The sequence below is a fragment of the Asterias amurensis genome, chromosome 6, assembly GCF_032118995.1.
Source record: "Asterias amurensis chromosome 6, ASM3211899v1".
Classification (NCBI taxonomy): domain Eukaryota; kingdom Metazoa; phylum Echinodermata; class Asteroidea; order Forcipulatida; family Asteriidae; genus Asterias; species Asterias amurensis.
The window spans coordinates 12,010,742-12,037,559 of NC_092653.1; the positions used below are offsets into that span (position 1 = coordinate 12,010,742).

The 26,818-nt window shown below is 39.1% G+C and overlaps 1 protein-coding gene, 1 long non-coding RNA gene and 1 pseudogene across 2 annotated transcripts in view; 2 read left to right on the forward strand and 1 right to left on the reverse strand.

The window, feature by feature from the left end:
- LOC139938025 (uncharacterized) overlaps positions 1 to 21,504 on the reverse strand; it is a 35,496-nt gene extending 13,992 nt beyond the window's left edge. Inside the window, exons 1-3 of the long non-coding RNA XR_011786109.1 lie at positions 21,384 to 21,504; positions 12,207 to 12,648; positions 8,388 to 8,442 (exon numbers count right to left, since the gene is read on the reverse strand). This is a non-coding gene — a long non-coding RNA (uncharacterized lncRNA). The remainder of the gene's footprint in view (positions 1 to 8,387; positions 8,443 to 12,206; positions 12,649 to 21,383) is intronic.
- The window catches only part of LOC139938018 (adhesion G-protein coupled receptor G7-like), a 244,279-nt gene that overhangs the window by 74,806 nt on the left and 142,655 nt on the right, over positions 1 to 26,818 (forward strand). The gene's annotated exons all lie outside the window — the stretch shown is intronic.
- Positions 722 to 4,789, forward strand: LOC139938022 (uncharacterized; annotated as a pseudogene).

The window sequence follows — 26,818 nt, forward strand, 5'->3', positions numbered from 1 at the left end:
GGAGCAGCACGCTCAATAATCTTACAGTGGCCGAGTACGGGCACCAACTAGTTTCAGCGCAAAATTGACACTTCCAGGGAGTTTATTTGTAGTGTTTCTGGCGTACTGTTAGAGCCCCGTTAAGTCCATTAAACTGTATCAATTTTTGTCGACATATACATCAAAAGAAAGAGCTCACCGTCCTCTTCACGATGAAATAATACAAAAATGTGTGCAAATTTTCACTTTAGATAGCTAGGCATTAGGAAAACACTTGACAGTACTAAGGAAATAAGCCATCTACGCAGTTAACCATAACTTAATTAGTGCAAGGCTGAGTGTCAACAAACTTGGTGGAAATATAGTTTAGATATCCAACAACAATACTAAAAAATAAAAACATTGCCAGCTCTTCTTGATTTTGATTGCCAAGGGTCAACAAAGATGGAAAAGTTCATAAGCATCTGTATCAAACCTACATACAGTCCTGAGTAAAGTATTGATTGCCTTTAATTTACGTCTGGAATAGGATGTTATTATAACATTAAACAAATACATCAACAAAGATGATACATAAGTTTTTGCAAGTTTTGTGTATTAATGTGGATAGGAGAGTTTTGTTTGCAGCAACGACCGTGATAATGGAAGTGGAACGTCCAGAACCGCCCACCCAGTTAGCGCGAAGTACCGCAAGAGGGCGCCCCACATTGCATTGCAACCCCCCCCCCCCCAATCGCGAGCGATGTCAACATGTCAGCCATGGATATGGCGGCTGTATCGCTGCAGTGTGATTTTTATAATCTTGAGCATTGCAAAGACATCGAGTGTGGTGTATATCCCTCTTATCCGCGAGAGAGCAATACCGTGCATCTTCGTCAATGCACAACAAACATACGGAGCCATTTGCAGAAGTGGAAAGTTGCTGCACATGATGTGAATGTCGAGTGGAAGTTGATCCTCCTGCGATGTGGGTTATTCGACGTTGATGCTTACAACAGTGATAAGACGATATGCCCGGCACATCGGTACAAGTTAGGGTTGAGTTGGACATCAACAAGGAAATGCTGTCATCCACTCCATGAAGGGAAAGGCAAACCATGTCGTGGTGCGAATAAAACAACTAGTCATGAGGTGGGATAATCTTCCGCACGTCGCCACCGCCGTTAATTAACTTCAAAACCACAGAATTGTTTTCTTACCTGAGAAGAAGGGTTACCGCATATATACATCCAGAAAAAAAGAGAGAAAAATAACAGTTTGTAAACAATGGTCAAAATTGGGCCGTTTTTGACTCCCAGTGACATCGAACTCCGCCATGTTTATGCTGTTTGTGTGTGTGAGTGTTGTTATAACGGGTTCTCCGTTACTTTATTGTTCGGATTCCGCAAACAGGACAAAGGCTACAACAGATTTGACGATACAAAATACAATAGTTACAGATGATTTATTATATACCTGTGCTCAGCTCACAGGAGCCATCTTGTCAACACCGTGTATTCAATCCCACAATGTATTTGGCATTCATGGTGCGCCTAATGGGCAAGTACCTCTCAATAGTAAAGTATGAATACAAAGTGTCCGTTACAGAATTGTAAACACGCTTCTTCATAAGCACACTTGTTTCATCCTTGCTTTATGCAACATACAGTATCTCACTGGATTTATTCAATTTCTCAAATTTTCAGCAAACGTGCGAGTCTTCATCAACTGATGACAATGTTACACATGATCTAGGTGCATTTGACTCTTCTTGGGCTCCAACCCCCCGACCAAAGAATGTGGAGTTGCAATCCCTGATCACTTTCCTTATCCAGAGTGGAAGGTCTCCTGTTGATGGACAGCTTCGTCGACCATTAGAAGAAGCATCTGATAGTACCATCCGTTATTATAGAAGAAAGGCAAAGGAAGCTTTTGGTTTAGTTCGCAATTGTTTGGCACCTGGTCAAGAAGATGGGCTTATGAAGATCACAGTTGGTGAAAAAGCTTCTGACTTATCACAAAGTGATCAAGATGTTGACAGCAGTACCAGCTCTCTAGTTGTGTGCTATCAAGCTGCAGACAACTGGTGTACCAAACGACAGATTTTATCAATATTGGCCCACAACATGACAGACATTACATTGTTACTTTGCCCGTCAGTGGGCTGAAAAGATTGGCGAGATGCAAGCTGGCCCTTCTTGTTCCAGTACAGGTGTTGAGACTGTCAGTTCGGGAGCAGCTTCGGCCTCTATGTCCCAGGCAATCCTTCCTGGCTGGGCTCGCAAGATTTCCAAGGCAAGGAAGAGGTTTTCACAGCAAGTGAAGGATTTTTTGCTTGCTCAGTTCATGATTGGCGCCAATACAGGAAAAAAGGAAAACCCAGAAACTGTGTCCTGGCGATTGAAAAGTCACTTTCACAGAGATGACTGGTTGACTACCCAATAGATAGCCAGCTATTTTTCACGTCTTGCTCTCCTACAAAAATCTGGGACACTGCCATCAAAGAGCTGGACTGATGTGCAAAATAATGCTGTAGAATTGGTAGAAAGACAGGTTCTCGTGGATGCTGTACAGAACCAGTGTGAGCTTTGAGGCATTTAAATGCATGATGCCATCGGACGCTTATCAAGTGTTCGTTTTTGATTAAACAGTCAGTACTACTCTTCCATTTTTTTTTTTTTTTTTAATCTCAAAATGTTGATGTTCCCAAACTACACCTAGCCAATTAGCTTTCCAATTGTCTCGTTACCATCAGGGCTGATTTTCACACCCAAAAAAATCCATCACTCAATGGCCAGTACTGCTTTCAACTGTGATGCCGTTTGAGTATTATCTATGGTGTAATACTTGTACCACTCTATCTTGACTGTATACATGTACAAGTAGTCAGGGAATACCACACACAGGTAGTGTGAAGGTAAAAACTAAAACATATTGAACTGTTGCACTCATGATGTCAATGAATAAAACCATTGACACTTATTGTGTTATTCTCTAAACTATAATAAAGTCCTGGTGTGTTTATTTTATTATCTAATGTTTTCTAATTACCTTATTCTGAAGAGGATATTGGCTTTGCAGTACTAAAAATGCCTGACAAGGACCAAATAACTTGCACTGATAGCTACTCATGTGATCATACAAATCAGAAAGGGTGAAAGGCTTGGAGGAGGGGGCTATAATTAAAATATGAATCAGGATTTGAGTATGACAAACTAAACAAAACATTTAAATATAAGGTCAGTGTCTGAATCCTGAGGAAATTGGTCATGTTTACCAAAAACACTTAATTAAAGATTCAAGGACCAACATAATTGTTTCATGTAGGGTGATGAGAGGTTTGCTTCATGTCCAATGCATCGAGACTACCGTTGGAAACGAGGCAATCGCAAATCACAAGAGGTACCAGTTTTGAATGATGCAATGCTAAACCGCCATTATAAGGCAAAAACAGACACCTGCCATTTCAAACAAAAAACTGCTGGCAAATATTTTATTGATGCTACCTAAGAACCATAATAAGACCTCTCTTTCACCTGAATGTCATTGCTCACAGACCTGCACTAGTGACTCTACAGCGACTCAAAGATGTGACGCAAATTTGGGGGTACCCTTAAATGAAGAGTTACTGTTGCCTCTTAAGAGTCTTGGTTTTCAAAATTTTTGAGTTCGTGGTTTAGGTCAGGATACTAACAAAAGACCCTGCAAAATTCATTGCTCTACTGTATTCCACCTTTCAGCAGCAAGCGTTTAAACTTTTGTAGTCAAAAATCATCAAAAACGCAATTTTTTTACTAAAAAACACATTTTTTGCTATTTTTTCTGTTGGGGAGGTCGGATTGGCCAAATATTGTGCACAGCCTCAAGGCTACCTATGACCCACCTACGACCAAAATTTCAGCCAAATCCGTTGACCCCCACCTTATCACGGACTGCATGGTCCTCTCATGGACAGGCTCTTAATGACATCCTGTGGTCAGTAGTAGAATATGTGCCTAGTGTGTGTAATAGTATAGTGTCTTCAAGGTTGTTTTTACTATGAGTGTAGTAGACATTTACAATGAGTTCTTTGGGTCATTGAACTTTGTTCTCTTGGTTTTCTTTATTTTGCATTTTCTAAGTTGATAGGTTTTTATTCACTTTGGGTGAACTGTGAGTGCTAGTTTTGTCAGAGGTTGTTATTTAGTTTATTTAGTTTGTTTGTTGTTAAGTATTATATTTAATATTTTAGGTCTGTTTATTATTTGGCTTTCTGACTTTGAGCTGCCTTGCTGCTAAGACGTGCAGTTGCCATTAGAATCGCTGCTGTAGTTGATGTGCTAAAACCAAACAACTCTTTTATTTCAACCATAGGGTGTTTTGCTGGTTACTACTTTGTGCTTATGTATTTTCACACTATTATGGTTGACGAGGAGTTGCTGACCGTTGGTGTAGATGAAGTGTTTGAACGTCATCTATAGTTTCTATCATCGTAGTTTTCATCATTTCATTGTGTACCTGTTTGTCTTCAATTTCATCTAGTCTTCAATTCTTCAATGTGTCTTCTTGAATTCGGCTATTGAATTTTTCCTGATTCCTTCTGGATTTGTTTCGTCGGTTCGTCAAGTTTTCTTCATTTGAACAATTCGTCGCTTAAAGATTTCTTCACTTGAATTTTTCGTTGTTATCGCTTGGAGTCGCGTCGCGTAACGTTCGGAGGATCTACTTATCTTCAACTCAAGAGTCTTCATAGTGCTAAGTTTATTTGTCTTTCATTACTTTCATTGTATTAATTCTTTGTCTATGTGAAAATCTTATATTTTATTTGAATTGGATTTGTGCCATTATTTCTTCTTGATTGATATCATAAATGTTGTTGCCAATACTTTTTTTGGAGATTGGTTTTTGATGAAATACATTAAGATTGGACTGTCATTCATCGATCTTGTCTTCGTTATCGAATCATTTATTTATTTAATTTTGTCGTACCACTGAACCGGTTATTTATGTATTACGGGAACCTATCATTCAGGTAATACCCGTGTCACAAAGAAATAGGCCATACTAGTAACAATGCAACTGCCCACAATCTGACCTTTTTACAGTTGGAACAAGGCTCTGTTTCAGCTTTGTTTTTTGGTACAAGGTAAACCATGATTCGACCCCACAGTATACTGTATATCAAGTACTGCATGCAAAGTACCGTGCCAGTATCTATACTATTAAAAGCGTAACCCGCGCCATCTTGGATTGAAAATTAGAAGGTCCAGTGGCATGGCATCCTTGTGGAATCCAACACGGTTGTGTCGTTACAGAGGTCGGGTTGCAAGTCTACAAAACCCTGAACCGAACTCCCTCTTACGAGTTGTGTGATTGGCTGGAGTCACGAGCGATATCTCCTAACATGTGTGGTTGTCTGGTTTTGATATGGGCCACCTGTTGGTCGAAGGGGGAAGCCGTAGGCTGCAAACAGAGTCACCTCTGTAGTTGTCTGGTTTTGATATGGGCCACCTGTTGGTCTAAGGGGGGGGGGGGGGGGTGAGCTGTAGGCTGCTCACAGAGCCACCTCTTTAGGTTTGAAGTGGGTGACAACCTCGGACTCCCATTAACATTCCAGAGTGATTCATTGATGTTTCGCAGAGGGAATGGCATTGTGTATATACCATTTTGTACAGGGGGTTTAATTTCGCGTGTTAAATTAAAAACATTAGGCTTTAATACATGTATCTGTTACATATGTGTTTATTACAATTAAGTCACTCATGTAGGCCTACCCAAGTTTCCAGCATTTTTTAAACGCATCAAACAGCAACCCATTGTTGTGAAACTTTATTTGTTCCATTTAACTCTGCACCATTAGTCGTACAGTCCATATGTCATCCCCCTCACACAGAACGTATACACGCAAAAGTTGAAACATTTTCAAAAAGAAAGTAAATACATTACTGATTCTTTTCATATACATTGTACAGGTTTTGCCACTTGAACCTACAAAAGAGTATAAGAATAGTATGCTTTTATAGTTACGAACTTTGTGAAACATCAACGGCTGTTTTGAAGCTGTAAACAAATTGTCAGAATGCAGTTTGGTCCGGACTCAGGATGTAGATTTTGCCAAATCCGTTTTGTATTAAGCAATCGGCCGTCGGGTTTTGTTATCGAAAGAGCCCTCATGTGCAGCTGAATTGGGTACTTTTTACGAATTTCTCCATAAAAATTAACCAAACTGGCCTACAAACCCTTAAAACAACAAGGCAAATGTTTTCTGAAAGTGAATTAAGTGAGAGGATGTAGGGGTAGCTGGCATACAAACCCTCAAAACAACTAGGGAAATGTTTTCTGAAAGTGAATTAAGTGAGAGGATGTAGGGGTAGCTGGCATACAAACCCTCAAAATAACTAGGCAAATGTTTTCTGAAAGTGAATTAAGTCAGAGGATATAGGAGTAGTTATTAAAGACCAATAAAATTACCGGTTCTATTATTTTAGTTTGTATAGGATTCCACAGATAATTATGATAACATATAAAATTTGATGTTTTATCAGGGGACTTCGTCACGCGGGGCGCGCGCCCCGGCGGATGTTGACCAGAAGGTTTATATGAGAATTAATTGATATGAGAATAAAATACAAATTAATGAGGCAGACGCTCTGTTACTCCCAAAAGCGGTGGTAAAAACAGTAGATAAGATGTTGCACAGCATGTTCCGAAAACTCGCTTTATTTGGTGCTCAGACAACTTTGTATGCGTTGTTGGATGTACGCCTTATAGATTCTAAAATCGTGTACTCGTCAATGGAAATTAAGCAAAAATCATTCAACAGTTATAGCAACCAATCATTAAATATATTTATTTTCAATACAATTTTGCAGAAATTGACTTTGTCGTTAAAGTCCATACCAACTGGCGCGTTTTTTTTAATCTGCTGTATACCAGAACTTCTTCGAAGCTTCCTTTTCAGTCAGATAAACTCTGCGGCTACTAGTGGCTGTGATTATGAGTTTGTTTTAAAAGAGGGTACCACTTTCATACAAGCCTTTTTAGTCGGATTTCTCCTCTGCTATTAGCAGCGGTGATAATTGATGAGGAGGGAGACCAGACTTAGACCACTCAAATCCGTGGCTATCAGTGACTATGGATTCGTTGCTAAGGGAACCAAATACCACCGCTGATTCCGAATTCAGCGTGTTATACATTGTCCGATTGGACCATCTCCATTGACCCTCAAAATAACAAGGCAAATGTTTCACAAAGTTTGTGACTATAATGAAAGCAGTTTTGGCGGGACTGAATTATTATTACCTGTAAGAATACCTCCCTTGCCCCCACATTACCTTTTACAACATTTGTATTCTAGAATCCTCCTCATCTAGCGGGATGCCGCTAGTTGTTATGCTAACTGGTGATTTCAAAGTGGGGTGCTGGCGTAAAGAGCCTTTGACAAGGCTACATAAGATATTGTTTATCTGTTTTGGTTTTGTCTTAAAATGGTTAAATTATGTGGTCACCCTAAGACTGGCTTTTTGTTTGTTGGTCATCGTATAGTAGTGTTTATCTGCAATGGTCATCTTTAAATGGTTAAATTCTGAGGTCGCCCTTTTGCTGCATTTTACCTCATCGGTCATCATAAAACTTGAAGAATTCTTATCCAAAAGACGAGACGTAAAAGAAAAAAAAGAAAAAAAAAATAGGGGGGGGGCTATTATTTAAACATTAAATAAGTAAAAAAAAACAATTAAAAGAAAGAAACACTAGTAACAATGCAACTTCAAGAATTGTACCTGTAGGGCCTATAGTGCTCGGGAAAGTAAGCCCCTATAGTAGTAGTCATGGTAATGGCTTTAAACAAAAATTATAATAAATAAATAAACACTTCGATAGTTTTCTCATAAGACTGATTTCCATTAATTAGTGAATTATCTTCCTTTTTTCTTCCGTTTTATCAAATCTGAAAAAAATATTTTCACACAGATGGCGCAATGCACTCGGACCGTCTGTGGTCACCCTAAGACTGACCTTTCGTTTTTGGTCATCGTATGGTAGTGTTTATCTGCAATGGTCATCTTATAATGGTTAAATTCTGTGGTCGCCCTTATGCTGCATTTTACCTCATCGGTCATCATAAAACTTAAATAATTCTTCTCCAATAGACAAGGCGTAAAAGAATAAAAAAAAACAAATAAAAAATAGATAGGGGGCTATTAATTAAACATTAAATAATTAAATAAACAAATTAAAACAAAGAAGTACTAGTAACAATGTAACTTCACGATATGTCATTATCACAATAACTAAAGTTGTTAATTGTGCCTATTATATAAGTTTTTGAGATTTTGAAATGATGCAACAGGTTATGCTCACTATTTTGCTTGGGAAGTGTCTGAAAGGGTTGATTTTAAAAAAGAAGACTGTTATCGGTTTTTCAAATTTTCATGAAAGATCATACATACCACTCTATGAAATATGTGAGGGTGCACCCGTACATGTAACTCTCTTACGCCCCATCTGTAAAGCAAATTAAGCAACAGTTATGTAAATAATGAAGCAGTTAATTTTAGCAATCACAAATTAAATGTTCTGAAACCATGTTTTGCTTGCAGCTTGTTCTTTTTGGTCAGTATCCATGAATGCGTTTTACCAGCGCTTCCTCTATTCGAGCTATTTAGCTGTCATTAAAATGGGTAGAGAGTCCACTAATAAATCACAAAATATTTTGTTAAATATGCTTAAAAGTTCAAGAGCTGTTCTGTATGAACTGAGATCTCTACATTTGAATCTTCCTTTCAGTTTCAATGGTATGTAAACACCCCTAATAGTGCTATCAACCACGACCACCACCCTCGACTTGAAATTGATATAATACAGGGCCCTCTTTGCAGGATCACATGTGCCCAACTACCTTTTCTTTTTTTTAAAGCTGAGAATCGCAGACCTATTCCCTGCTAAACTGATATGTCCATTACTCTTTAATGGGGCTTAGAATTTTGCGTCCAAATTTGTGGAATAGGCCTATAGATACATGTATGTTCAAAATTCAGGAAAGGCTGACACAAGTACAGTTTCACACTTAAGCTATCTTTTCTGGAGGGTAAGAATCTGTAAACGATTTCTTTCTTTGATTTTGGGGGTTGAACAAAGAATTGACTAGAGTGGGATTCGAACCAACGACCTCCGGATTAACGTGCCGGCGCTCTACCAACTGAGCTATCTAGCCCTATATTGGCGGTGTCCCTATTTTGTCAATATCTTTGTTCGGGGGTGCCAGTCAGAAGCCATACAACCGTTAACTGCCGTGTAGCCAGGGATCACACCCAAATTATGATACAACCTGGGAAGCGACAGCCAGGGGATCACCTTAAGGGGATGCGACTTTTTGTTTCAGATATCAATATAAACCACAAGGGAAACTGACTGGGTAAATTTTGAAATGATTTTGGGGGTTGAACAAAGAATTGACTAGAGTGGGATTCGAACCAACGACCTCCGGATTAACGTGCCGGCGCTCTACCAACTGAGCTATCTAGCCCTATATTGGCAGTGTCCCTATTTTGTCAATATCTTTGTTCGGGGGTGCCAGTCAGAAGCCATACAACCGTTAACTGCCGTGTAGCCAGGGATCATACCAAAATTACGATACAACCTGGGAAGCGACAGCCAGGGGATCACCTTAAAGATGGACTATAACGGTACTCCTACATTAAAATCACTATCAGAACTTGTTTATGTTGTGTTCAGCTATCAATTCATTGTTGTGGTCATGTTTTTCTCCAAATAATTTTGCTACAATTTGATCGAAAAAATTTGACCTCGATTCTTCGATTTTGAAATTTCCCGCCCTGTACTGGTTCCCGGCTATTAAACCAACACTGAAATCCAAGCGGATTTGTAAACCAGCGGACGTCATGAACGCGGTCAAAAAATGGTGATGTCATACCCATGAAGCAACGAGAGTAAACAAAGATTACGCCATGTTACTCCGTGTGTTGTGTATGCGTTTTCATCCACACTATAGGCGTGCGTGTGTGCTACGAAGCTTTTTGTTTCTAATGTATCAGCTATAAATACTGCCGACTATTTGGTTGTTTGTGGATGCACTAGAAGTTTCAAAGTTTGTGTAAGAAGCCTGGATCGATTCCGAAATTTAAACCTCTAAGCATCGAGAGAATTCAGGGGGATCTTCTACCACCAGGCCCCAGCCAGTGCTGCTTGTGCATGCAGCAAGTGGCCGTGGAACAACAAAAGAATCAAGTGGCATTACAGAAAAGAGAGGGAGAAAAGCCTGGTAAGTACTTGTTAATAATTTTTAAAAATCGACTACTGAGAAACTATCTCCATTATTAATTCAGGCCCAATACATGTACATGTAATTGTAATAAGAAAAATAGTAAACAATCTCTACCCTTTTCATGCAAGGAACAATCATCTTGTTGTCAAATGACACGATGTGCATGCTCTGAATATGACCCAACTACCATAAAATAGCTACATAGTGTATTGACTCTGTTGAGTGATGAATCCATGTAGCCACCCAAGTGCTTTAGGCATGTTTATGCCCTGGTTTACACTTTCTGGCATGTTCATGCTCAACCATGTGTGAACACTATATTAATCCATTTAAAAAGTTGATTGTTACAGTTAACAGTTTATTGGCCTCGCTGACATGTATTTATATTGGTCTAATACTGGATTGCTGGACATTGTTTTTGCCAAAGCTGCCTAAGAATTGTTCGCTTTTTTTTTTTAAGGCACAGCTCAAAAATATGTTCAAACTCCCATCCATATAATTGCCCATCCATGGTCATTCAGAATTTTTCTCTCCTAATTCAGCAATTACCAATTCCAGAGAAGTTTAGTCTGAAGTTTTCCTATAGCTGTGTTTATTGGCTTGGCACGGTTAATTATGGAGTGTTTACTATATTTGCATTTGTAAAATAAGGCCAGTTCTTTTTCAGCACTAGTTTTTTTATTTATTTATTTATTTTTTGTTTTTATATTTTTTTGTACAGAAATAACTCGCAGCTCTACACTACAATGAGAATGCAGGACGAAGACAATGCAGTTTGGAGACATGCTAGCCAGAACTAGAAATGGAGACCTAAGATTCTCAATAGCACTTTAGGTAAGTAGTAGGCCTATGCATGCAAATTTTCAGAGGATCAGATGATTTCTTCATTTTTAGTTTTTCAGCTGCCCCTTTGAAAACTGTTCACGGTGGAGGGGGGGGGGGGGGGGAGGGGATGGGGTGTTGAATCGCAAGAACCCCCCCCCCCACCCCGATCTGTACCTGAACAGTTTTGTACTAGGTGTAGATCTGGGGGAGGGGGGTGGTTGGAGGTCATGTTTTCTATCAGACATAAAGAAAACCTGCCCCCTTGGTTTTGTTGCATGTGGACTCCTTTTGTACTGGTTTTGCGTTAACTCCTGTAAGGTTCTTTTCAAAACTACGCCAACTCAAAGAGAGATTGTCAGTACATGGTGTTACGTCAAACCTTCCGAGATTGTATTTCGACAGCCAGGGGATCACGGCAGTTAACCCCCAAAATCATTTCAAAATTTACCCAGTCAGTTTCCCTTGTGGTTTATATTGATATCTGAAACAAAAAGTCGCATCCCCTTAAGGTGATCCCCTGGCTGTTGCTTCCCAGGTTGTATCGTAATTTGGGTGTGATCCCTGGCTACACGGCAGTTAACAGTTGTATGGCTTCTGACTGGCACCCCCGAACAAAGATACTGACAAAATAGGGACACCGCCAATATAGGGCTAGATAGCTCAGTTGGTAGAGCGCCGGCACGTTAATCCGGAGGTCGTTGGTTCGAATCCCACTCTAGTCAATTCTTTGTTCAACCCCCAAAATCATTTCAAAATTTACCCAGTCAGTTTCCCTTGTGGTTTATATTGATATCTGAAACAAAAAGTCGCATCCCCTTAAGGTGATCCCCTGGCTGTCGCTTCCCAGGTTGTATCGTAATTTGGGTGTGATCCCTGGCTACACGGCAGTTAACGGTTGTATGGCTTCTGACTGGCACCCCCGAACAAAGACATTGACAAAATAGGGACACCGCCAATATAGGGCTAGATAGCTCAGTTGGTAGAGCGCCGGCACGTTAATCCGGAGGTCGTTGGTTCGAATCCCACTCTAGTCAATTCTTTGTTCAACCCCCAAAATCATTTCAAAATTTACCCAGTCAGTTTCCCTTAAGGTTTATATTGATTTCTTTCTTTCTCTGACCTTTTAATGGAAACCAAGGTATATGGTCTGTGAACTTACCCTAGTTTAAATAAAGTTAAGGTGCAGGCGCTGGTCAGGCGGGTGCTGAAGCAGGCTTAGCCTTCTGAGATTTGCCCAATTTATATACCTGTCTGTTTCAATATCAGTATCGCTGTGAACAGTGTAATTAGAACTATCGCTGGTTGGTGGATCCTCGGTGTCCATGTTCATGTAGTCGTTCATCTGCTGGTGTTCTCTGTTTGATGGCTGGTGTATGGCAGGCTGTACGGCAGGGTGTATGGCAGGCTGTACAGCAGGCTGTACTACAGACTGACCATGAAACAACTGCCCAACCAAACTACGCAAGGTGTTGTATTTTGTTTTAAACTTTAAGAATAAAACAGTTGCGATTACGCAAAGAAAACAAGAAACTCCCATCAACGAGAACACAAGCCAAAAGGAAACACTGGAATCATGGCATGGAAGCATGGCTCGCTGTGCCCTGTGTGGAGATAAGCACAAATAATGTACATGTAGAATGACATGAAAATGTATTTATTTGGGTAATTCTATAAAAAAATAGAGGCTATGGAGAACATTTACATATGTACATGTACATGTAGGAAACATTTTCAGTAATTTTAGATCAGGAGATCAGTGTTTGGTGCTCCTTATTAAACCCCAAGTACTGTTTTTGGAATGCCTACTATTTGGACAACTAATTGAACAAATGTTGTTAAACTTTTTACATGATTTGAATATTTTTAGTGTCCAAATACAAGCTAAAGTGAAAGCATTTGTTGTTGGTCTTTTTAATTCTGGAAGGAAAAATTGTGTTAACAGGTCACTCATTTCAGATTTATCGTTATCAAAATGCATTTTCCTTCAGTACCAGTGTAACACAAGATATTGATGGGTGCTACTTGAGCATGCCTATAGTTACAGATGTTAGAGATGTAGACGACAGAAAGATGAGGAAGGCAGACAGGTACTGTATACTATATAGGAATTTTATTCAACTATTCCTGGCTGATAGTATAACAGGAGAAACTGGATTGGACCACATGGGAAACAAATGCAACAATCTTCATGCGCAATTTGGTTTATTCTGTTGAGTCCTTGTCATAATTTTGGAACTTTTTTTAAACAGGGTATTTATAGTATTACAGATTCGTTTTAAATTCGCATTGCCATTGCCTGTGTCAAGCTCAAAGCGGAAACTGGGGTGCTAGTATGACTAATAAATGTCAAAATCTGAAAAAACGAGTACATCAGCTTCCCACTCTGACTCTGTACTAGTCTGGGTCTAATCTAGTATTGCTGGTAGCAAGAAGAAGTAGAAGTTAACAAGTTTACATGTCATCCGCAAGCATTAGCATGGCAAGCAACATGAGCAAGGCGCAATACCCAGCCAATGTTACCAAGTAATTAATTGTATCTAGGGGAAATTCAAAGCAAACGTGGACATTACACACAAAAATAAAATTTTTGTCACAACTTTCATTCCACTTTAAAGTTATAGCTAACATATGAAAGAAAACATGCAACTTTTTTTAGACATTCTGTACCATATTGTACAAATAATAATAATAATAATAATAATAATAAGACTTGTAATGCGCACTATATCCACCCTGCTGGGTGTTCAAGGCACAGTAAAAACCAAAAACAAAACAAAACAAAACGAAGAAGAACACACACACAACAAAAATTAGTCCTTGAAAACCTGTGTCATAAGATAAGTTTTGAGAAGAGATTTGAATTTTGTGGTACAAAGACACGATCTAAGATTAAGTGGTAGAGAGTTCCAGATGCTTGGCGCAGCTGAAGAAAAAGACCTGTCACCCAATGAGTGTCGAGACTTAGGTTCAATGAGGAGAAGCATGGAACTTGATCAAAGATTCCTTGGTGGAGTGTAAACTTGAAGTAGTTCAGAAATATAGTGGGGAGCCTTGCCATTTAGAGCTTTGTGGCCAATGAGCATCAGCTTGAAGATGATTCGTTGAGAGATAGGGAGCCAGTGTAGTTGTTTCAGAATGGGGGTGATAGAACAGGATTTTCTAGACAATGTCACAATGCGGGCAGCGGTATTTTGGAGGCGTTGAAGACGGGAAATCTGGTCGTTAGGAAGACTGTAGAGAAGAGCATTGCCGTTGTCAAGACGAGAAGTAACAAATGCATGAATGACCTTTTCAGTAGCACTTTTGTCCAAGTACTTGCGAATCTTACCAATATTCCTGATGTGATATGATGACAGACGAACGATGTTGTTGATGTGTGGTTGAAGTGTCATCAATGAATCAAAAATAAACCCCAAGTTCCGAGCTTGCAACGAGGGAGCTATCTGAGCATCACCGATGAAAATGTATGGCACTGAAACCTTTGTTAACTGTTGACGTGACCCAAATAGAAGAAACTCTGTCTTATCATCATTTAACTTCAGGAAGTTTTGTTGAGTCCCACGTCGAATCTCTTGGATGCAATTCTTGCAATTGATGCATTGGCGTTTTCTTGAGAAGATCTAAACGTGATGTAGAGCTGAGTGTCGTCTGCATACACATGGTAATTCAGATTAAATTTCAGGATGATGTCACGAATCGGTAAAGTGTACAGCGTAAACCACTGCAGGCCCAGTACCGACCCCTGTGGCACAGAGTAGTTCAAAACAACAGGGTCTGATATCGCGGTGCCACTACATACATGCTGAGTTCTATTGTAGAGATACAATTTGCACCATGCTAGGGCTGTGTCCTCTATGCCAAGGTGACTCCAGAGCCGAGAGAGAAGGATGTTGTGATCAACAGTGTCAAAGGCAGCACTCAAGTTTAACAGGACTAGTGCTGTATGGTTTCCATTGTCCATTGCAGAAAGAATATCGTTGCTCACACGGACTAGTGCAGCTTCTGTCCCATGGAAATTGGCTTTTATGCTGACTGGAACACGTCGGACAGGTTGAAAGTATGAATGTGATCAGAAATGCATGATGAAACTACTTGTTCGATGACTTTTCCAAGATATTTTAAGTTTGCAACAAAATATTTTAAGTTTGTGTAGTAGGGGTAGAAAATTCATTGTGTTATTATTCAAGTAAGTTAATTCCAGGTTCTAGTTAATTGCCCTTTCCTGTTTACATTGTCCCTTCAGCTGTTTTATTGCACCCCTGTACATGTTAGGTTGTTATTTCTTAGAAGTCTTTTGTTACATGTTTGTAAACAGTTCTTAATCCTTTGGTAGTGTATTCACCCATACAGTGCATTGTAAATAATCAGATAGCAGCCTGGCAGCGCAGGGAGTACATGTGTTCTAGCTCTCTTCTTAAGTGTTGATTTTCTTCATCATGTAATTTTGCCTGTTTCAAGTGTATTTTCTGCTATTCTGGACTCGGTTTCCTTACGCCATTTTGATTTTAATTTGTAACTTTTCTTTGGCACTGTGTTTTAGTTTTAATCTGGTTTAACTGTGTTTTAGTTTTAATCTGGTTTAACTGTGTTTTAGTTTTAATCTGGTTTAACTGTGTTTGATGGTTTAACTGTGTTTGATGGTTTAACTGTATTTGATGGTTTAACTGTGTTTGATGGTTTAACTGTGTTTGATGGTTTAACTGTGTTTGGGTTTTAGTTTTACTCTAGTTTAGTTTTGGTTTTTGAGTTTCAGTTAGATATCCTGATTTAGGTTTGACTGGTTTAATTTAAGAAGGTTTAGATCAAGAGTTTTCGGTCTAAAGGTTTTTGGTTTATTGTCAATAAAGTTATTTTGTTTTGTTTTTGTTGAGAAACCTACATTTTGAGTCACTGTTTCTATTTTTTTTGGCATCTCCTCGCGTCTTAGCCCTATCCGATCTTGGTTTCTCTCATTTGTTCAAGCGAGTGCCCCCATAGTTAGCATTTATATTTAGTTTTATTCATTCTTTTTCTAGGTGTACCCTTTTTCCGGGTTACATTTGCAACCGGTCTGTAGTTTCTAAATATGTCCTTGTCCAGGTTTGGTTTTTTGATGAGCGGTCTGATGTAGGAAACTTTGAGGCTATCGGGGAAACAACTGGAACTGAGAGATTCGTTTACAAGATTAGTGATTTAGGGTACATATCAATGTTTTGCTTTGAACATCATGGATGTTGACACTGGATCCAGCTCAAAGGATTTTGAAGGAGATTTCATAATAACCCTTTGAATCTCAGCAGTGGCAGGCTCAAACACAGATAGTCTACACTCTGGTTGAAGATGTGGCAATGTCTGCGGCACGTTGTAAGGGACTGATGAAAATGATGAGCGGATGTCTGAAATCTTGGTGACAAAGAATTTCTGGAATTCATTTGCCAAGTCCTGATCATTGTATTAAAGTGGATGGAAGGACAGGGGTTTTGGGTTTGAGCAGCAACTTACCAATTATCTTGAACAGCTTCTTTTGATCTACTGAGGATTCTTGAACCTGGGATGAATAATTGGTGATTTTTGCCTGGTTGTTCAAATTCCTGACTACTTTACATTGGTTGCGATATTCTTTGCGTTGTATTTCCCATTTGCCATCTTTCTCCATTTTACCTCACATTGACGACAGATCTTTCTTGCTGTACGAATATCATCATTGAACCAGGAAACTTCGGTTCGGACCTTGACTGATCTTGTTTTCCAAGGCGCGTATTTATCCAAGATGTCACTGTTAGTACTCTCATATTGGCTGACATAGGAATCCAAGCAGTCGTGATCAATCTCAAGCTTTGAAAAATGAGTTCCTATGTCGCGGAACACTTCAGGAGAATTCACATGTTTCCACTGTCGGCTCTTTATAGTAACGGTTGGGACTTTGGGCTTGCACAGACTCAAATGACACATGACTGCATAATGGTCTGAGAATCCAGGTAGAATACAGAGTTTGAGACAATAGGTGGGGTGATGTCATGAGTTATGACAAGGTCCAGGCAATGACCGATGAGTCGGCTCCTTGATATGCTGGGTAAGACTGAAAGCCTGAAGTAGATGCTTAACCTGGTTTGCATTGGTGCTGTGGATGTCATCAACATGAATGTTAAAGTCACCCGTGATGATGATGATTTCCGATGGATGAAGGAGATATTCCAAAAACAAATTCTCAAACTCCCCAAGAAAACTTGAGAAAGTCACATGTTGGCGGTTGGCATCTCTTTCAGGTCTGTTTACAATGACAAGGAGAACAGATTTAGAGTTTCCGGAAACCTCAGCATGAAGAGATTCAAAAGTTGCGTATTGGATGTCATTACTTTTCACAGAGACAGATAAAATAGATCTGTACAGTATTGCAACTCCTCCACCAGTTGTTTGAGGTCTTGGGGTGTGCTGAAAGTAGTAGCCAGCAGGGGTACACTTACGACATGTTAAGTTGTCATCTGGTCTCAGCCATGTTTCTGAAACGGCAACAAGGTCCAGATCTTTTTGCAGAACAAAATCAGCAAAATCGTCAAACTTGTTAGAGATGGACTGTGTGTTCAGAACACAAAGGCCGAGTTGAGATTTGGCTGGAGTCACTGGTGCTAGAACAGATGGGAGTGTAACTTCAGGTATAGGGGGTTTATGAACAGTGATCTACAGCGACCAGCTTTTACCACGATGTGTAGGTCGGTAAACAGTGCTGGGATTTACAAACAGGCCAAGATTCTGCAATGTAAATTTACAGAAAGGCAAAGCACGTGTGGATGGGGCATAACAGAGACTGAGAAGCTTGTTACGTGAGTAGGAAATTGCAGAGTTTGGACTAGCTTCTGCTGGGTTTGAGTTATTTTCAGCTTCAGGGCCGGGATTTACAGCAATGTCACCAAAGATCACAACTTCCAAATGAAAACTGGCTGGGGAGATGTCATAGTAAGAAACAGGGCATTTCAGATATTTTCGATGCTGGATGAATCCTAGCTGATTTGGCGGAATGCAAGCACCAGCCATAATTGATGCTGATGGAACAAAGCTGACCACAGATGAGTCAGTAAAGTACAATGGTCTAGCAAGCTGGGAGAGAAAAAAAGCATACTTACCTCCATTGTCCCCATATGGGCGAACAATGTCCATGGATGAGGTGGCTGACTGCACAGCATGCAGCAACCAAAGTGTGTGTTGGCTTTGTACATGTACACCGGAATTTTCAACTGAGACAGTGAAAAATTCCAACAGAAAAACAATATTTTCACAACTCAGATGACTCCAGGATACACAGAAAAAGTCCTGTAGATTCCAGGTGTAGCAACAAATCCAGTTGTATAAGAATAAGAACACAAAATGAGCATCAAAGGCAGAGATGTTAGTCACAAGCTGTGACCCTTAAAAGTGAGCTTATCAAGGTGTTTTCTTCAGAGTTAAATATTTTCCCCATAAAGATTCTTCCAGCAAAACTTTGATATTTATGATTAGCACCAGGACCAATTTTTTACAATCCAGAATGAATTTCGTTTCATGTCTCCCATTTTAGCATTATGTGAGTGTACATGTTTCGGCTTTGACAGGGGTGTAATGCAACTGACCAAGACATGAAGTTATTTCAATTGTAAGAAAAGTTCACTGATTTTGTTCAGGGCATTTCAAATAATCCTTCTACAGTTATAGTCCAAGTCTGAAATGAGTAAAACAATCAACAATTATATGGGATACTTTAATAAGGAGTCATCAAAAAGTGTGATGCGACTAACCGGTAATGCGTCTGACAATGCACTGTAATGCAACTCTAAAATCTATTTTCAAGAGGAGGATGCTAATTAAGAGATCAGTAAAGCTGGAGATCTTGGTCATGACTTAGGCCTACTAGAGGACAGTATTACATGAATGAAGAGATCTGGGACTCTGCAGATGTCACTCGTGATGTATAAAGGGTAGCATTACACTCTACACAATGTCCTTCACACAATGCACTTCTTCAACGCACATGCACAGAACTACATACATGTGTTGTACATGTTCCATTCCAATATCTGTCTGTAAGTTCTGGTTTCATTGTTTAATTGTACAGAAATATTAATGAAAAAGACATGTAGACTTGCTTAATGTTATAATGTGTAAACAAAATAAAGAAATATGATACATTTCTGAGAACTTTGAGTCAAAAAAGTTAAGTAATGACATTGAAATATTTTACTCTCCACAAATTGTGGAACTATGCCACTGACTAGTGCTGAAAAACTGACATGTTAGTACGTATGTATGTTTAGAAACTGAAAGTACAAGAAAAATATGAACAGTTCAAGAAGAAGCACAGAAAAATCTCCCAAAAGAGCAAACAAAAGCAAAAAGCACATGTCCTTTTGCCATCATTTTCTATGAGAAAGAAGAAACTTGATGAACAAAATGCTGCCAACAAATCAATGCACGCATTGGTGAGTGCTGTAACATGACGGTGAAGTGTATCAAGATGAAGTCAAGAAGATATATGCAGGTGTTCATCAAGGAGATTTCCGTGTGTTCAAAACTGGAAATGCCCCACATCCTAAGGATGATAACACTTGTACATAGGCCTAACAAAACAAATTGGTTGTTGTATTGAAGAACCTTTGATAGCCAACAACCATGACCTTTTCAAATTTACTAGTGACATGTGGTTCAAAGGGTGATGGCGGTTTTCGTGACAAGACAACTGGATCGTCTTGCAACCAAGACTAGTTGTAGACTTGTGTATAGTAGTTGTGTATGGCAAGCCATATGCTCAATAATTTGCTAAACAGTGTTTATCGTCGATAAACTAAGTTTATCGCCGATAAACACTGTTTATCGACTGATAAACTTTGTTTTTAGAGAAAAACCGTTTTTCGCCGATTAACAGAGTTTATCAAGATAATTTTAGTTTATCAACTGACAATCACTGTTTATCAAAAAACTGTTTTTATCAAGTGATAAACAGAGTTTTTCGAAGTGATAAACAGAGTTTATAGATTAACACTGTTTATCAAGTGATAAACACGGTTTATCGAAAAACAGTGTTTATCGGGTATATAAACACAGTTTTTCGATAAACACAGTTTATCACTTGATAAACAAGGTTTTTTAATAAATATAGTTTTTATATAAACACAGTTATGCACCAACTCCAAATGCTCATTAACTCGATAAACTTTGTTTATCACTTGATGAAGAGTTTTTCGATAAACTACGTTTATCACTTGATAAACACAGTTTTGGCGATAAACATAGTTTGGGCGATAAACATTGTTTTTCGATAAACAGTGGTTATCATTCGATAAACAGAGTTTTTCGATAAACAGTGTTTTTCACTTGATAAACACTGTTTATCGAATTATTGGGCATCTGGCGTCGGCGTGAAACTGTGATTATAGACCGATAAACACCGTTTTTCGATAAACCGTGTTTATCACTTGATAAACACTGTTTATCAAATTATTGGGCATCTGGCGTCGGCGTGAAACTGTGTTTATCTACCGATAAACACTGTTTTTCGATAAACAGTGGTTTTCACTTGATGAACACTGTTTATCGAATTATTGGGCATCTGGCGTCGGCGTGAAACTGTGCTTATCGACCGATAAACACTGTTTTTTGATAAACCATGTTTTTTTATCACTTGATAAACAATGTTTATCACTTGATTAACACTGTTTAAGATGCCAGATGAAACAATGTTTTTTGAAAAACTCTGTTTATCACCTCGAAACACTGTGTTTATCACTTGATAAACATAGTTTTTCGATAAACAGTGTTTATCAGTTGATAAACGATGTTTATTTCGAAAAACAGTGTTTATCGGTCGAAAAACAGCACATTATCGGCGATAGTTTATCGGTGATAAACAGTGTTTATCGAATTATTGGGCATATATGGCTTGCCATAGTTGTGTGCTACATGTAGTAAAAGTATTGCAAGTTTTTTGGTTTGAGGAAACTTTTGAATTGAGATAAGTGTTTTTTTTACCAGATCCTTGATTTTGTAATGCAACTGACCGTTTTTACAGCGACATAACATCCAGAGGCAGAGCACAAAGCCCACAACATTTCTAATTAGTAATACTATACTTCAAAACCTTGGGTGTCAAGCACAAATCAGTCTATAAACTTAGTAGAAAGAATAACTCATATAGAACTAATAATAGCACCAAGATCAAGAAATGACACAGAAAATATTTTTATGCGACTGACCATGGAATTGCGCCCTCCCCCCCCCCCCCCCCCCCAATGTTCCTACCTCCCACATTTCAGATCTGGGTTTTTAGGCCAGTATTAAAAACTACAATTGAAAATTAAGAACCCACTGTTGTTCTTAAAACAAAACTTACCAAATTCGTCACACAATTTGGCCGTCACCTGCGAAAAACAAATTTAACGCGGCAACCCTCGAGCCAGTTAAAGTCCCCAGCACTCCGAAGATGGTAGTAATGATACCGGCGACCTGAGCATTCTACTTGTCGATAGTATAGTAGTTACGTACGTGTGACGATAGGGGATTGGACTTCGCTCGTCCCCAGCGCCTTGATTTAAGGATTGGAACAGTTAAAATATTGTCAACAGAGGGCGCTATTTCAACTTTTGTTAGTGTACTTTTAAAGGCATCTGGAAGTGGTATTTTGTCAAAATAAAGCTTTTGTCACTATGTGTTTTGATGAGTGGAATGTAAATAAACAGTTAGCTAAGGTTCTAAAACAATTGTTTTTCTGTTATTTATAAATGTAAGAGTAGGCCCCCTTACCTTGACCCGAGGTAGCGCTGTCCGTGACGTCAATCGAGGCGCGATATTTTAAGAGAAAATATGTAGTATGGTCCCGTATATTACGTCTGGGTACCTGATCGGTATGGTGCCCGGGGCGAATTTTTTTTCCCAAACGGCAACGCTATGATGACCCTTTTTTTTGTTATGATTTTGGAGAAAAAAAAATTCCGATCGGAATGTGGATGTTGGAAAGAAATAATAATAAAAACAAAAAGTTGCGACGTCGTTTGGGGGAAAAAAAATAGCTCCCGGGAGAGCAAAAAAAAAAAACGCTCCTTACAAATTTAGCTAGTGCATTTTTATTTATTTGTTTTTAAACCATAAATTGAGCCGCTTGTATCTCGGAGTTGGCAGTGATATCATTGAAAGTGCACACGTTTTGGGTTTGTTTGTAAAGCGGTTTTTTTTTCTTCTCCAAAACTCGCGATTGTTGCGTAAAATAAGCCGCTTGAATACTGGAAGTTGGACGAGTCGCATCAAAGTCTGTTCTAAAAAGTATGCACACATGATCCGGCTTCCGGCATGCGTGTAATATTCAACGATGTTTGCTCACGCATTTACTGTGGCAGCCGGTACCCAGAAGTACGCTATTTCGCAATGACAATGAGCGTGTAATTTGTCTCTGTGTTGCAAGCCAACCCGACTATATTTCTTCGGCGTGTAATACTCAACGATGTCTGCAAACGCATTAAACTATGGCAGCCGGTACCAGTTCTGTAACGTTCCTTTAATGGGAATCAGTCTTTTGAGAAAACTATCATAGCGTTTATTTATTTATTTATGGTAATTTTTGTTTAAAGCCATTACAATGACTACTACTATAGGGGCTTACTTTCCCGAGCACTATAGGTAAAATTCTTGAAGTTGCATTGTTACTAGTATTTCTTTGTTTTAATTTGTTTATTTACTTATTTAATGTTTAAATAATAGCCCCTTTCTTCTTTTTTTACTTCTTTTTTTTTCTTTTACGTCTTTTTTTTGATAAGAATTCTTTAATAAGTTTTATGATGATCACCGATGAGGTAAAATGCAGCATAAGGGCGACCACATAATTTAACCATTATAAGATGACCATTGCAGATAAACACTACCATTCGAAGACCAACAAACAAAAAGTCAGTTCTTGGGTCATGGTGCATTGCGCATGCGCGTTCCTCAGTGTCGGATGGTAAAAGCGACTTCGAAGAATCCCGTGATTGGGGTCTGGGGGACAGTTAATGATTCCTCTGCGGGGATGGAGGGGGTGGGGTCATACTCGTGTGCCATGGATTTTCGAATTGGTCTTTTCGACCTAAGCAGTTTGATCGGATGGCGGCTGAGATGTTTAAATGTTCTAGCGGACATCATTACGGTTAAAATCGGGTTGGGTGGTGTATGGAGGATACTCACATTTTTTGATTCGGGGTGAGTCCACAAAATCACCCCCAACCTCCCCTGCCCCCCCCCCCCCCCACTCCACCCACGTACACACACGCACACACACACACCATCCTTAGTAGACATTGGTAGGGGCACGCACACACATTTTAATTGTCACACATTGAGCATGCACGGTTGTTCAAATTAGTCGTCCTATATATGGCTGCTGATACTATAGCAGATTCATTCATTTTTTATTCGGCGGTCGTCCTGTGGCGGCTAAATCATCTATCAGATTTATTCGGGAGTTATCTTCAGAGAAAAAGGGACTTCGACGAATGCCGTGATTGGGGCCTGGAGGGCAGTTAATATGAAAGTAACCATGATTAACCGTGGAGAGGGGGGAGGGGGTGGGTCATACTCGTGTGCCATGAAGCATAAATAAATACCCGATGGGGAATACTGATGTCGTGTCACCTCAATCCCAATGTTGCCAAGCACTAAATAAAGGAGCCAAATATATGAAATAAGTACACAAAGTGAAGTGATCCTGTGCTCAGCAAATGATTAAATAATTATACAAAAGTAGCCTAAGCTTACCAAAAAACAAAAAACACAAAAACAACAACTTTAAAATAGTCATTATGCTGTAAAATTCGTGTAAGGAAGTGTCCGAGACTAAAACTGATTGGAAGAAAAAAAACACATGTATGAAACTTTTCCGCAAAAGATAACCAAGAAAAGCTGAACTTTTACCAACTAAGGATTACATTTTTTTTATTCAAACCACCTCAGGGTCCTATATGTGAGCCCTCGATGGGCGCCGGAGCCCACGATTCATATAGTATGGTGTTCCATATGTGCACTCCTTTTGAAAAAAACAATTCCGTCGCCTTTTCATTGTCCGACGCCTTTTCATTTTGTCCGTCGCCTTTTCATTTTCTCCATCGTGTTTTCATTTTGTCCGTCACCTTTTCATGTTTTTTCCGTCGTCTTTTAATTAGCTTACCATGACCCCATGTTGACCTTTACTAAACCTGGTCTTAATTCTGATACTGACTCGAAAGGAGCTTTTAAACCAGAAATAAAGGTCAACATGGGGTCACGGTAACCCTTGTCTAACATTTAATGCTCAAAGGGTTTATAACTGAAAAGAAATTGAAAATCGGTTTTGTAGTTCTTCAGATATGGTGCCACTTCCGACTGACCCAGAAGTAAAAGTCAATATAAATGGAGTCACGGTTACCGAAGGCTATCTCCAATGCCCAAGGAAACTACAACTTCAAAAAAGTATGAAAAGTACTTTTTGAGATATGGTGGTCACAAGATTTGCTAGATATGAGCAACCTCTTTCTATGGGAGGGCGCCCTACTGAAATGACAACATGTGCATAAGGTCTATGGGCTCTTTAAGGGCAGTGGACACTATTGGTAAATACTCAAAATAATTATAAGCATAAAACCTTATTGGGTAACGAGTAATGGGGATAGGTTGATAGTATTGATGGTATAAAACATTGTGAAAACTAGAAACGGCTCCCTCTGAAGTAAAGTAGTTTTCGAGAAAGAAGTAATTTTCCACGAATTTGATTTCGAGACCTCAAGTTTAGAATTTGAGGTCTCGAAATCAAGCACTTGAAAGCACACAACTTCGTGTGACAAGGGTGTTTTTTCTTTCATTATTATCTCGCAACTTCGACAACCAATTGAGCCTAAATTTTCACAGGTTTGTTATTTAATGTATGAGATACACCAAGTGACAAGACTTGTTTTTGACAATAGTGTCCAATGTCTTTAATGTTGAAAGGGTGAAAAACATTCGTTGGTGTTATTTTTGTTATTGACATCGTTCATGTCCACACTTTTATAATTTGTAACATTTGATGTTTATTTTGATCAATAAAGATGGACAAAATCGTGTGTTGTGTACATTTTGTTCATGGTTTGTACGATCACTGTAAAGTTTACAAGGCTGTTTCTCCTTGACCTTTTTGACCAAAATGGCAACAATTTGTATGCAAATTATGGTATAACTTTGGATTGCAAAATTCTACAGCCTTCTGACCTATACCAAATTAAAGCTGAGAAAAAGACTTTTCAGTCTATGTATCTAACTCCAAAGTTTTATTCTGCGATATAAGGGCCATTTTTTGCAGAGCGGGTTAGCGGGTCACAAATAAGGTCCAGCATTATTTTGCCACCGGTCGTATTGGTGTACAAACCGTTTGGAACGCTTTTTTGAATTACCCGCCCCCAAAATCGGCAAAACCCCTGCAATGTGCAAACTAAACATACAAGATCAAAGCTGTTTTTCCTGGACGTAACGCATCACCCCCCCCCCCCCCCCCCCCCTCAAATCGGGACCCGCACTACAGGAATTTGCCCAAAACAAAAAACATTGCGCGTACAAGTGCGCAAACGGGGGACGGGAACACAATTATTTCGACTGACAAATAATACAAAACGGGACGAGAAAACAATGAACAGGACGTTAACAATTAACGGGCGTTGGGTTCTCCAATGAAGTGATTAGGTAGGGGCGGTTAGCCCTTTACGAGGATGTATTACCATAATACTAGCAATTGCACATAACAAAACAAGTGTTAAGCTTTGGTTGCCGTTACAATTAACAACCAGCCGATGTTTTAATAATTATCAGTTGTTTGTTAATTATGAAGTTATTGGATTGGTTTGGTGTAATAAACGCAATTTGATGGGTTTTTCCTGAATATTGTTGTTTTATCAAAGTGACAGTTGACAGTAAAACTAACACTAACCCTGATGTCTTGATTTGATCTGATGATGTCATCACAACTTTACTGTCGTCACGTGGTCATTGTGTAACGCATCCCCCCCCCCCCCATTGCACTATGATCAGATCATCAACAGTGCACATTGTTATGCGTAGCACTATTTTCAGGTGTGCTAACTGCCCCCAGTTTACGTGTCTAGCGGGAAGCGCAGTACAACAATTTGCACAAAACAAAAAACATTGCAAAAACAAGTACAAGTGCGCAAGCGGGGGTTAATGAACGGGAAGGGAACAAAAATAATTCGACTGACAAATAATACAAAACGGGAGAAAACGGTACGAGAAAATAATGAACAGGACGGAACAAAATTAACGGGCTGGGGAAATAATACGGGAAAGGAAAAGAGAAAAGGGACCAATCAATGATACGGGACAGAAAAATAATAAACTGAACGGGAAAAACTGCAACTGGGTACAAACAGGGACAGGGTAATTTGTATTGTGACATCACACTTTGCTTAGCAATTAAAATTGATACAAAGTTAAGATCAATCTTATGCTTTGTGAAATTGGAAGAGCGCGGAACTCTAGTGGGACCCGCGCGTAGCGCGGGTTTCCCGCAAGTATACATAAACTGACAAACCTGTATAAGTTTGAGATCGATCGGCCATCTGGGTCACGAGAAAATAGTGAAAAACCGATTACAAATTTGTATGTGTTATACAATGCATGAATAAAACGCTCATGAGCGATAAACTCCAATCTAAAATTAGTTTTATTTATTTCTCATCATATGGCACTTTCATAATTATTTCTAGGGATGTTTTCTACTAACATCATCATTACACCGTTAAGTTGTATGTAAATCTGTGATCTTAAAGAAAATGTTAATTA